The sequence below is a fragment of the Coenobita brevimanus genome, chromosome 98 (assembly GCF_032717465.1).
Source record: "Coenobita brevimanus isolate Jiangsu-jjx chromosome 98, ASM3271746v2, whole genome shotgun sequence".
Classification (NCBI taxonomy): domain Eukaryota; kingdom Metazoa; phylum Arthropoda; class Malacostraca; order Decapoda; family Coenobitidae; genus Coenobita; species Coenobita brevimanus.
The window spans coordinates 25,593,092-25,605,955 of NC_137051.1; the positions used below are offsets into that span (position 1 = coordinate 25,593,092).

Below are 12,864 nucleotides of genomic sequence, written 5' to 3' on the forward strand. Positions count from 1 at the left end.
TATTTTACATTTCTTTCTGTGTGTGTGTGTGTTCTTACCTAATTTTTCTTACCTAATTGTATCTTTACAGGAATGAGTCAAGCTCGTACTGTCCCGTGTCTTAAACCATATTTATCGTACATATCCTTAAATTTGTGAATTGTTTTGGCACACACTATTTCATTCGGTAGTGCATTCCATTGATCAATTGCTCTGTTTGGGAAACTGAATTTCCTTACGTCTTTATCACCTCTCTTCTTATGCAGTTTTTTGCAGTGTCCTCTTGCTGATGCTTCTCCATATGTTAAGTAATCATTTATGTCTATTTTCTCCTTCCCTGATATGCACTTATATAGCATTATCATGTCACCTCTTTTCCTTCACTCCTGTAGTGTTGGTAGATTCAGTTTATTTAGTCTTTCTTCGTAGCTTAGGTCCCTTAAGCTTGGTATCCATCTTGTAGCGGCCCTTTGAACTTTTTCAATCTTGTCTATGTGCTTTTTGAGATGAGGACTCCAGACTACTGATGCATATTCCAGGGTTGGTCTAATGAATGATGTTATTATCCTTCTTAGCATGTCTTCATTTATGTATGTCAATGCTATTCTCATATTTGCAAGCAGTGTATACATGTTGGCCAACGGCCATACCACGTTGAGTACACCGCTTCCCGTTCGATCAGCGAAGTTAAGCAACGTTGGGTCTGGTTAGTACTTGGATGGGTGACCGCCTGGGAACACCAGATGCTGTTGGCATCCCTACGTCAAGTGGGGTTGGTGGAGGATTAGTGCCCCTCCCTGTAAAACAATTAACTCTAAGCCCTTGGCCACCCCGTCTGGGATACATGGCGTCTGGCAATGGATGGATGGATGGTATACATGTTCCGTACCTTCTCGCTGATGTGGTCAGCCGGAGATAGTCTGTTATTGATGATCACACCTAGGTCTTTCTGTCTTTCTGATGTGTATAGGGTTTTATTTCCTAACTTATAATCCCAATCCGGTCTTTTTCCGCTTTTACCAAACTTGATTACATGACACTTGTCCACATTGAATTCCATTTGCCATGTACTACTCCATTCATGAAGTTTATTTAATTCTTCTTGTAGCTCTTTACAAGAGTCTGTGTTAGCAATTCTCCTTTGTATTTTTGCATCATCTGCAAACATATTCAGATAGCTCTCATTTCCAGTGTTACTGTCTATATCATTTATATACACAAAAAACATGATTGGTGCCAGCACTGAACCCTGTTGTACTCCACTAGTCACTTCTTTCCATGATGAGTAGTTTCCTCTTAGTACTGTTCTCATTTCTCTTTTTATGAGAAAGTCTTGCATCCAACAAAACAGTTTGCCTCGAATTCCTCCTTGATGGTACAGTTTCCATAAAAGTCTTTGGTGTGGTACTCTGTCAAAAGCTTTCTTGAAATCTAAATAGATACTGTCCACCCATCCTTCCCTTTCCTGTATTGTGTTTGTTACTCTGTCATAGTAGCTCAACAGATTAATAACACATGATTTTCCTTTCCTGAAACCAAACTGTCTTTCTGTTATCATACTGTGTTCTTCTAGATGATTTACCCAAGCTTTTCTTATAAGCTTTTCTAATACCTTGCTTACAACACTGGTCAGTGATACTGGTCGGTAGTTGAGTGGATTTTGTCTATTTCCTTTCTTGAATAAGGGGACAATATTTTCTTTTTTCCAAATATCAGGTAGTTTACCTTGACTCAAGGATTTCTTGAAAATTAAAAATAATGGTTTACTTAACTCTTTTGCACATTCTCGTAGTACCCAACATGAAATTTCATCAGGACCACTTGCTTTTCCTCTGTCTAATCTACTTAACTCCTCCTGTATTACTTTTTCTGCTATTTGTATATCTGGTAGTATGTGTGGACATGCATGTTCCACATAGTCCCTCTCAAAATTTTTTTCTTCTATAAAAACTAATTGGAAATTCTTATTTAGTGCTTCACAAATATCTTTCTCTTGTGTATAAGTGATTCCCTCGTCCGTAATTGATTGTATTATATCTTTTACTTTGGTATTGCTTCTGATATAGCTGTAAAACAGCTTTGGTTGATCACTACTTTTATTTATTATATCCTCCTCAAACTGTTTTGGGGCTTCCCTCCTTATTCTTGTATAATCGTTTCTTGCCTGTTTGTAATTATTATACGCCCTTTCACTATTATGTCTTCTGCATCTATTCCACAACAAATCTCTTCTTTCTTTTGATTTTTTACATACTGTATTGAATCATTTCTGTATTTTCTTATCTGCTTCTTTGTGCTGTGGGATGTACTTCTGGACTCCTATTTCATCTATCTATCTATTGCCAGACGCCTCAATCCCGTTTGGGGTGGCCACAAACAAATCGCCTCCAAGTCGCCCTGTCCCACGCCATTTCACTCCCATGCTCCCAGCTCACACCCCCCTCTCTCATATACCTATCCACCCCATCCCTCCATCTCATCCTCGGCCTCCCCCTCCCTCTTTCCCCCTCCACCTCACTCACATACACTCTCTTCCTCAGTCTTTCACCCTCCATCCTCTCCACATGGCCAAACCACCTCAGTGTGTTCCTCATAACGCTTCCTATCACATCCACATCAACACCACAACGCTCCTTTATATCCTCATTCGTCAGCCTGTCTCTCCATGTGACTCCACAGGCTCCTCTTAAATAACTCATTTCCACTGCTCTCACTCTTGACTTGTGTCCTTCCAACAACGTCCAAGCTTCACTTCCGTACGTTAGAGTTGGTATCACAATACTGTCATGTAGTAACTTTTTCACTTCCATGCTCACTTCCCTGTTTCTTATCACTGCTTTCAAGGAACCAGCAACCTTTCTTCCCTGCTGTACCCTTTCAAGCACTTCACCCTCCAAACCTCCATCCTTACTCATCACACTGCCCAAGTACTTAAACGTACTCACATTTTCCAATTCCTCACCATCCAACCTCGCTGTACATTCACTGACTTCACCTCTCTCAAAGATCATCACTTTACTCTTCCCTACATTCACCTTTAGATTCCGTTTCTTACACACACTCCCAAACTCATCCACCAAGCCTTGCAGCTCTCCTTCGTCTTCACTCACCAACACAGTATCATCAGCATACAACAGTACAGGGAGTTTCCAAACACTATCCTCTCTCACCATGGAGACATGACACATCCCTGTTTCAACCCAACCTTCAAAGGGAAAAATTCACTTAGTTCACCATCCACACGCACTGTAGCCTTCGCACCATCGTACATACTCTTCACAGCATTCAACAACTTTCCATCTACTCCATATATTCTTAACACTTTCCACAATCCTTGTCTATCCACCCTGTCATATGCTTTCTCCAAATCCATGAATGCCGCATACAACTTCTTTCCCTTCTCTAGAAACTTTTCCACTAAAGATCTGAGAATGAATATCTGATCTACACAACCTCTTCCCTTCCTAAAGCCTCCCTGTTCTTCTCCAACTAATTTCTCTGTTCTTTCTCTAACTCTGTCAGTAAGTATCCTACCATACACTTTTCCTATTATACTAAGAAGACAAATGCCCCTATGATTACCACACACTTCTTTTTCCCTTTTTCCTTTGTACAAGGGAATAATTATACCTGACTTCCAATCCTCCGGGACTCTACCTTCCTCCCAGGCCAATCTGCACATCTTCCACATCCATTCTACTACTATCTCTCCCCCGTGCTTCAGCATTTCACCACACACTCCATCAATTCCTGGGGCTTTCCCCAATTTAACTTTCTTCATTGCTTCCACAACTTCTATCCTACTGATTTCTTCCTGTCTTCTCACCTCCCTCCTTCTCCCAGCCATTCCCCAGCCACTTATACTCGCATTACTTCCATCCTCTACGTTCAACAATTCCTTAAAGTGTTCTCTCCATCTGCTCACTTTTTCTCCCTTCTCCACTAGTAATCTACCATTTTTATCTTTCACTCCCCTGCTAACTTCACTTCCACCCTGTCTTACTCTTTTCACCTCTCTCCAGAACATTTTCTTACAGTCCCTCCACTTTACACTCAAATTTCTTCCAAATTCCTCATCCACTCTCTTCTTACTCTCTCTTACTAATCTTTTCACCTCTCTCTTCCTTTCTACATATAACTCTCTCTTCCGCCTCTCAACCTCTTCCACGCCCCTATTTCTCATCCATTCATTGTATGCTTTCTTCTTTTGTGCCACAGCCTATTTCACCTCTTCAGTCCACCACGCTGTTCCTTGCACCCCCCTCCGTCTTCTCTTCCTTCCACACACCACATCACATGCTGCACATATTTCTTCTGTAAATATTCTACACACACCTTCCACGTCTCCCATCTGCTCCAATTCATATTTGACCAATCGTTCCTCCACTTCTCTCTTATACTCTGCCTTTTTCTCATCCTCCTGTAACCTTTCCACTCTCCTTGCAACTACTCCTTCCTCTCGTCTTTCCCTTCTTCTATTCCTCCAACTTTCTTGTACTTTAATTCTGGCCATCACCAAGTAGTGGTCAGAAAGTCCACTCCCCCAACCTCTATACACTCTTGCATCCATTACACATCTTCGCATCCCTTCATCCACACACACATAATCAATCATTGCCTTCCTTTCATTCAGTTCACCACCCACCCTTCTCATCACTCGCCATGTATACCTGTGAATCATTTTATGCCTGAAGAGGGTATTGGCTATCACCAACCCCCTCCCACCACAAATGTCCACTAACGCACTCCCATTCTCATCTATCTCAGCAGGCACACCCCACTCATCAACTATTCCATCCACCTTCACATTCCCAACTTTACCATTCATATCACCAATCAAAAACACTCTCTCATTCCTTCCAAACTTTTCCATGCACACTTCTACATTTGTCCAGAACTCTTCTCTCACTCTTCTAGCACGATCTTGCGTTGGCGCATACACACACACAATCGCCCACATTTGTATTCCAACTTTCAACTTTACCCACACAATCCTTGACCCAACTGATCCATACTGTCTTATGCTCCTCTTCCATCTTTTACTCACAACTATACATACTCCTTCCTTTGCCCTCTCATTCTCACCTACTCCTGCACATATACCCCATCCATACTCCCATTCTCTCACACTTTCCTATTTCATAAAATTCACAAAATTTTTTATATACAGCATTTAAATCTTGTCCTCTAAGCTCATTTTCCCAATCAACTTCCAAGAAATACTTCTTTAGGTCTTGACAATTTCCCTTTTTATAGTTTAGGCTCTTTTTGTAACTGTCATTGCTGTTTACTATGTCATATGCTATCCTGAAGTTATAATTTAGTACTGCATGATCGCTTCTGCCGAGTGGAGGGTGATATATTAAACTGTCAATATCATTTTCTTGCCTAGTAAATATTAGATCTAGCACTGAAGGTACATAAAGTCCTCTTTTTCTGGTGGTTTCCCTCACATGTTGCGTTACGAAGAACTCGTGTATGAGATCCAGGAGCTTTTGGTCCCAACAGCTTTCTTGGCTACTTATATCTAGAGTATTCCAATTTATATTTGTATTGAAATCCCCAGTTATTATAATTCTTTCTGATTTCTCTTCCACTTTATGTAGTAATGATCTTAAACTTTGAATTGTACTCTCTGCCAGGTCCTCATATTCATCTCTTTCCCTTGTGTTTGATCTGGGTGGCATGTACAAATTGGCTACAATTATTTAACCTTCAGATGTGTTGATCTCTACTGCAATCAGTTCTACCTGTGATGGTGTACCTAGTTTTATTTCACTGACTTTTAGATTTTTCTTAGTTAATATTATAATTCCTCCTCCTTTTTTTAAATTTCTGTCTCTTCTCCATATATTGTATTCCTCTAATTTTAGTATGTCATTGGATATCCTTGGTGTTAATTTTGTTTCAGTTAGGCATATTATTTGTGGTTCATTATCTCTGACATAATCATTCATCTCTAGTAATTTAGATACCATTCCATCCACATTTGAGTACATCAACTTTATCATCTTGTTTATATACTTGTCATGACATGATTCTACTACTACTACTACTACTAGCAGTGGAAATGAGTTACTTGAGAGGAGCATGTGGAGTGACGTGGAGGGACAGGTTGACGAATGAAGAAGTGAAGGAACGTTGTGGGGTAGATGTGGATGTGGTTGAGAAGATTAGGAGAAATACACTGAGGTGGTTTGGACATGTGGAGAGAATGGAGAATGAAAGACTGACTAAGAGGGTGTATGTATGTGAGGTGGAGGGAGGGAGAGGGAGGGGTAGACCGAGGATGAGGTGGAGGGATGGAGTTGAGAGGTATATAAGGGAGGGGGGGGTGAGTTGGGGGGAGGGTAGTCAAATGATGGGTGACAGAGTGACTTGGAGGAGTTTTGTCTGTGGCCACCCTTTGCGGGATTAGGGTGTCGGGCTATAGATAGATAGATAGTGTGTGTGTGTGTGTGTGTGTGTGTGTGTGTGTGTGTGTGTGTGTGTGTGTGTGTGTGTGTGTGTGTGTGTGTGTGTGTGTGTGTGTGTGTGTGCGTTGCGTGCGTGCATGCATGCGTGTGTAAGGACAGGAAGTAGTAGTTCATATAAGGAGGGTGGAAAGGTTACAAGAGGATGGAATAAAAAGGCAGAATATAAGAGAGAAATGGAGGAGCGATTGGATAAATATGAATTGGAGCAGATGAAGGACGTGGAAGGTGTATGCAAGATATTCAGACGCAATCTGTGCAGCATGTGAGGTGGTGTGTGGGGTGAAGAGAAGATGAAAGGGGGTTCAGGGAATAGCATGGTGGAATGATGAGGTGAGAGAGGCTGTGGCACAAAAGAAGAAAGCATATAATGAGTGGATTAGAAACAGGGGCGTGGAAGAAGTTGAGAGATGGATGAGATAGTTATATATAGAGAGGAAGACAGAGGTGAAAAGATTAGTATGAGAAAGTAAGCTGAGAGTGGATGAGGAATTTGGAAGAGTAAGCAGAGAGTGGATGAGGAAATTGGAAGGAATTTGAGTGTAAAGTGAAGGGAATGTAAGAAAATCTTCTGGAAATAGATAAAGAGAGTTAAACAGGGTGTCACAGAAGTTGGTCGGGGAGTGAACGATAAATCGGTAGATTACTAGTGGAGATGTGAGAAAAAGTGAGCAGATGGAGAGAACACTTCAAGGAATTGTTGAACAAACAAAATGAAAGTAATGCAAGTATAAGTGGCTGGGGAATGGCTGGGAGACAGAGAGGTGTGAGAAGAGGGGAAGAAATCAGTAGGATGGTAGTTGTGGAAGCACTGAAGAAAGTCAAAATGGGGAAAGCCCCAGGAATTGATGGAGTGTGTGGTGAAATTTTGAAGCACTGGGGAGAAATAGTAGTCGAATGGATGTGAAAGATGTAGAAAGGCAGAGTTCCAGAGGATTTGAAGTTAGGTACAGGCAGTCCTCAACTTACGAAAATAATTGGTTCTTGTAGGCCTTTCGTAAGTCTTTTTTTTTTTCGTAACCCCATTCCTCTCTCTCTCTCCAACCCAAGCCTAATTCCACAATTATAGAGGTCACAAAGTTCTTTCCCTCTACCCCATCTCCTTTATACTCCATACCTACTTCTGTGCTATCCTCTCTCTCTCTTGCGCTCTCCAACCCAATCCTCATCCCATAATTACTGAGGTCACAAAGTTCTTTCCCTCTACCCCATCGCCTTTCTACTCCATTCCTACTTCTGTGCTATCCTCTCTCTCTCTCTCTCTCCCCCACCCCTACTCTGCAATTATCACCTCACCCCCTTGTCAATGTCTTCACCTGACCCCATCCTTCCTTGCTATGACTGACCCGCCACACACACACACACACACACACACACAGGTTGTCAACAGAGAAGGAGCTCTTCCTGGATTGTGGGGAAATAATCGCTGAATCAGCGATGAAAAGAAAACCAGCCTATCTGCGATTATGTTAATGAGTGCATGAGTGGTGGTCCCGTCAGACAGTAGTTAAAAAAATGTGGTTTCAGTCATAAAAAGAACAGTGAAAACAGAAAGTCTCCATATGGTTGAATCATGGCGGAAAGGGACGGTGCAATGTGCACAAGTGGCGAGAGAGAGTTCGAGGGCTTCTCTAAAGAGGACGTGGGAAATGGAAGTAGTAAGTTGAAACAAACAAGAATAGCAGGTGTAGAGAAAACAGAAGAGAGGAAAGTCCAGGAGATATAAAAGGTATGGGCAGTAATTAAAGAATTACAGGAATGGACCATGGAGCAGGAAAACGAGATCACAAGTCTGCGAAATAAACTGGAAAAAATTTGTACATGTAGTGACGAACAAGAAAGAGAAGTTACTGAATTAAAAGTGACCAATGAATCAGCCTCTAATGAAATAAAACAGCTTAAGAGGGAGAATAAGAAGTTGGAAGAAGAAAGAGACATGATGAAAAGCAAACTAGATGAGTATGAATCCAAATCAAGAATACAGGATGAGCACATTAAAGAAATCAAGGAGCAATATAAGGGGTGGAAGAAAATTCAGGGAGATGGAAATGTAAATTTGAAAGAGGTTATAGAACAACAAAGCAAGGAAAAGGTGGAGAGAGAAGTGGTTAGGGTGCTAAGAAGAAGAGAATCTTTAGTTAGGATGTAGCAGATAAGAAAAAATGTGTAATAATTTCAGGAGTTAAAGAAAAACGTATGACAGTAAGATTAGAAAGAGAAAGAGAAGAACTGAGTATGGTTAAAGAAATTATATCAGTAGTCATGAAGGAAAACAACGAAAATTAAGAAGAGATTGAAGAGGTGTTTAGGTTAGGAAAGTACAAGGAGGGAGAGGCAAGGCCATTGAAGGTAAAGTTTAAGTCACAGGCAACAGGAAACGAAATTATCAATAGAACACGGAAATTATCAGACAAGGAAGGGTTCAAAAATGTTTGGATAAGGAGAGATGCAAATAAGAAAGAAAGAGCTAAAATAAAGGAGTTAGTAAAGGAAGCAAAGGTAAAAAAAAGAGCAGAGAACGGAGGAAGAGAAGACAGTGTTTTGTTGGAAAGTCATGGATCAGAAATTAAGGAAGTGGTACCAACGAAGAGAAGGAGAAAAGAAGGTATAAAGGAGAAAAGAAGGTATAAAAAACATCAAAAATAACTGCAAGGTGGCATATGCGAATGCTGATGATTTAATATCGGCAAGGCTAGAAATCAACAATTTTTGGGGGGGACATGAACCTGATGTTATGTGCTTTGTAGAGACCAAATTAAGATAAGATATTGATGTTCATATGGGAGAAGGTAAATACAAACTGTAGAGAAGAGACAGAAATGAAAAAACGGGAGGAGGAGTGATGATAGTAGTGAAGAATAACATGAATGTAGATACCGTGGAAATGGGAGAAGGCAGGGCCGAAGTGATAAATATGAAATTAGAAACTGGAGAGAATAGCAAGAGAGATATGGCAGTAGCATATGTTCCCCCTACAACAAGAGCATGGAGTGATGATGAATACCAGGAAATATTGTCAGACATGGCTAGTTATTTACAGAAAATGACTGAGAAAAGCAACAACACAATTTTAATGGGTGATTTCAATTGTAAAGAGGTGAACTGGGAGGAATGGGACTCAGGAGGCATCGAAGATTCGTGGGGCACTACATTATTAAATATAACAAAGAACAATGTGATGATGCAATGGGTCAAAGAAGAGACATGGTTATGAGGTGAGGACACACCAGCAAGACTAGACTTACTGTTTACCAAAGAACCCGATGTAACAGAATCATTGGAATATCTGTGTCCAATTGGAAAAAGTGATCATGTGGTCACTGAGTTCCAGATGATAACAGGGAACATGGAGCCAAGAGACTAGATTTATAGGCAGGGAAGATACAACTTTGGGAAAGCAAACTTTACAGGTTTGAGAAAACTTTTCGAAAATGCAGATTGGAGAAAATTCAGAGAAACAAGAGAGATACAGAGGAAGTGGGATATTTTTCTAGACTTCTATAATTCAGGAGTGGCAAAATTTGTGCCAAGAGTATGGAGGAGGACTATGCCTGAGGCTACCAACATCCTATAAACCTTGACTGATCTGAAGTCTCACATGATGGCCCTCTAAAACAGAAAAATACAGGAGCAGAGACAAGCCCAGATCACACAATATTTTCATGACCGACAGAATGTGGCTGCTATTCTGCAAGACTTGGACATGCCAGAAGGGGTGGATGAAGGAGGAGAAGTGGACAGAGAGGAAGTGCAGGTGCTGGAGCCTGAGTTCAACTTCAAAGGCTTTGGCCTAGGTGTTGGAGCTTTCCCAGAGAGGCCCATGTCACCTAGTAACTAGCCCATCTACCCTCAACACTCCTTCATTTGACAGGGTTGGTACATGTCCCACCGGAACACTCCTCTATTTTTCCCACTGATTCTTAACTTCACACTTCGATGTTTTACATTTTGCATGGTTTTGGAGGAACATCCAGGCAGTGAAACACGAGGATTACTGTACATATTTATATATGTATACTATATATATATATATATATATATATAGTACATGTATATACAGGTATATATATATATATATATATATATGTATATATATATATATATATATATATATATATATATATACACACACACACACACACACACACACATATATACTGTATATATGCAGTAAACCCTCGTTAACTCGTGATAATTGGGTTCCAACCCTCTACGAGTTAGCATTTTTACGAGTTATCGGAGTCTCCCCCCACTCCAAAACCTCATTATACAGTACGGTACATTAAAAAAAAAATAAAACTAATAGAACCTTACCTTGTTTTGGTACTGCAGGGAAGCATTCAGGCTTGGAGGAAGCCTTTGGCAGCGTGCTCTAGGTCATGTTACTGAACACTTTTCTAATAAAAACACTTAATACTTTGAGCACTTACAGTACACACACTTAGATTACTATACTATACACTGTAAAGGCCATTACAGTACTGTATTACTTACATCACTTAACCTAAAATGTGCTGGGTTTGATATCAAACTCAGCACAAACTGAACGAGTCGAAACGTCAGCATTGCATCGAGCCAACATCTTCAGCTTCTCCTGCAGAGTATGGCTCTTCAGCTCAATGCCCTTCCTCCTGTATGGTACACTGGTTCTCTTGCTACCGTCAGAAGGCATGATGGCAGGGTATGTGGTCTTTTAGCTCAATAAACAAAATGTAATGCAATCAAAAACACTAGTGAACAGAGAGAGATGCATCGCAAGCAAAAGATGGCGGCAAACTGAGCATCGCAGAGGCAGGGGTGCAAGTTAGATGTTTGTTTACACGCCTAACTTGCATTTCCCCTCCCCGAGTAAAGGGGTTAATACAAACTATTCTCTCCAAAACATGTTACCACGTGGACCCTCTTGCGTCACGGCTATGACTTTAATCTCATTACCTCATGTTTCCACTAATTAATGGAAAATTTTACCAGTTGATATCTTTTTTTTATTTTTCCATGACAGCCTCTACGAGTCATCCCGAAATACGATTTACTGAAGTACGTGTTAATGAGGGTTTACTATCTATCTATCTATCTATCTATAGCCCGACGCCCTAATCCCGCAAAGGGTGGCCGCAGACAAAACGCCTCCAAGTCACTCTGTCACCCACCATTTGACTACCCTTCCCCCAACTCACCCCCCCCTCCCTCATATACCTCTCAACTCCATCCCTCCACCTCATCCCCGGTCTACCCCTCCCTCTCCCTCCCTCCACCTCACATACATACACCCTCTTAGTCAGTCTTTCATTCTCCATTCTCTCCACATGTCCAAACCACCTCAGTGTATTTCTCCTAATCTTCTCAACCACATCCACATCTACCCCACAACGTTCCTTCACTTCTTCATTCGTCAACCTGTCCCTCCACGTCACTCCACATGCCCCTCTCAAGTGACTCATTTCCACTGCTCTCACTCTTGGCTTGTTCCCCTCTTGCAAGGTCCACGCCTCGCTTCCATACGTCAGGGTAGGGATCACAATACCATCATGCAGTGACTTCTTAACTTCCATACTCACCTCCCTATTTCTCATCACTGCTTTCAGTGTACCAACAACCTTCCTTCCCTGCTGTACCCTTTCACGTACCTCATCCCCCAAAGTTCCATCCTTACTCATCACACTACCCAAGTACTTGAATGCACTCACATTCTCCATATCCTCACCATCCAACCTCACTGCACACTCTGTGACGTCATTCCTCTCAAACATTAACTTTCAGCTTCCTCCTCCTACACACTGTCCCAAATTCATTCACCAAACCTTGCAACTCCCATTCACCTTCACTCAACAATACTATATCATCAGCAAACAGCAACACAGGAAGCTTCCAAATCTCACCCTCATTCATTAGGGCCAGCCCCACATCCACTGCCCTACCTTGCACCTCCTTTACAACCCCATCCATATATATATTAAACAGCCATGGAGACATCACACACCCCTGTTTCAGTCCCACATTGAGATCAAAGAACTCACTCAGCTCACCATCCACACGCACCGTAGCCCTAGCTCCCTCGTACATACTCGTACTCTTCACAGCACTCAACAATTTCCCCTCCACTCCATATATTCTTAATACCTTCCACATACCTTGCCTATCTATTCTGTCATAAGCTTTCTCCAAGTCCATGAAGGCAGCATACACTTTCCTTCCCTTCTCTAGATACTTCTCCACTAAACATCTTAGAACAAATATCTGATCTACACACCCTTTTCCCTTCCTAAATCCCCCTTGTTCTTCTCCAACTAGCTCCTCTGTCATATGCCTAACCCTATCAATGAGTATTCTACCATATATTTTACCAGTCACACTAAGAAGGCAAATACCCCTATGGTTACCACATACTTCTCTCTCCCCTTCCTTTGTACAG

At 41.4% G+C, this 12,864-nt stretch overlaps 1 protein-coding gene and 1 non-coding gene across 2 annotated transcripts in view; one reads left to right on the plus strand and one right to left on the minus strand.

The window, feature by feature from the left end:
- The window catches only part of Marcal1 (SWI/SNF-related matrix-associated actin-dependent regulator of chromatin subfamily A-like protein 1), a 453,729-nt gene that overhangs the window by 140,179 nt on the left and 300,686 nt on the right, over positions 1–12,864 (minus strand). The window lies entirely within an intron of this gene.
- Positions 616–734, plus strand: LOC145414311 (5S ribosomal RNA). Its single transcript, XR_013899849.1, has one exon. It is a non-coding gene; the product is annotated as a 5S ribosomal RNA (ribosomal RNA).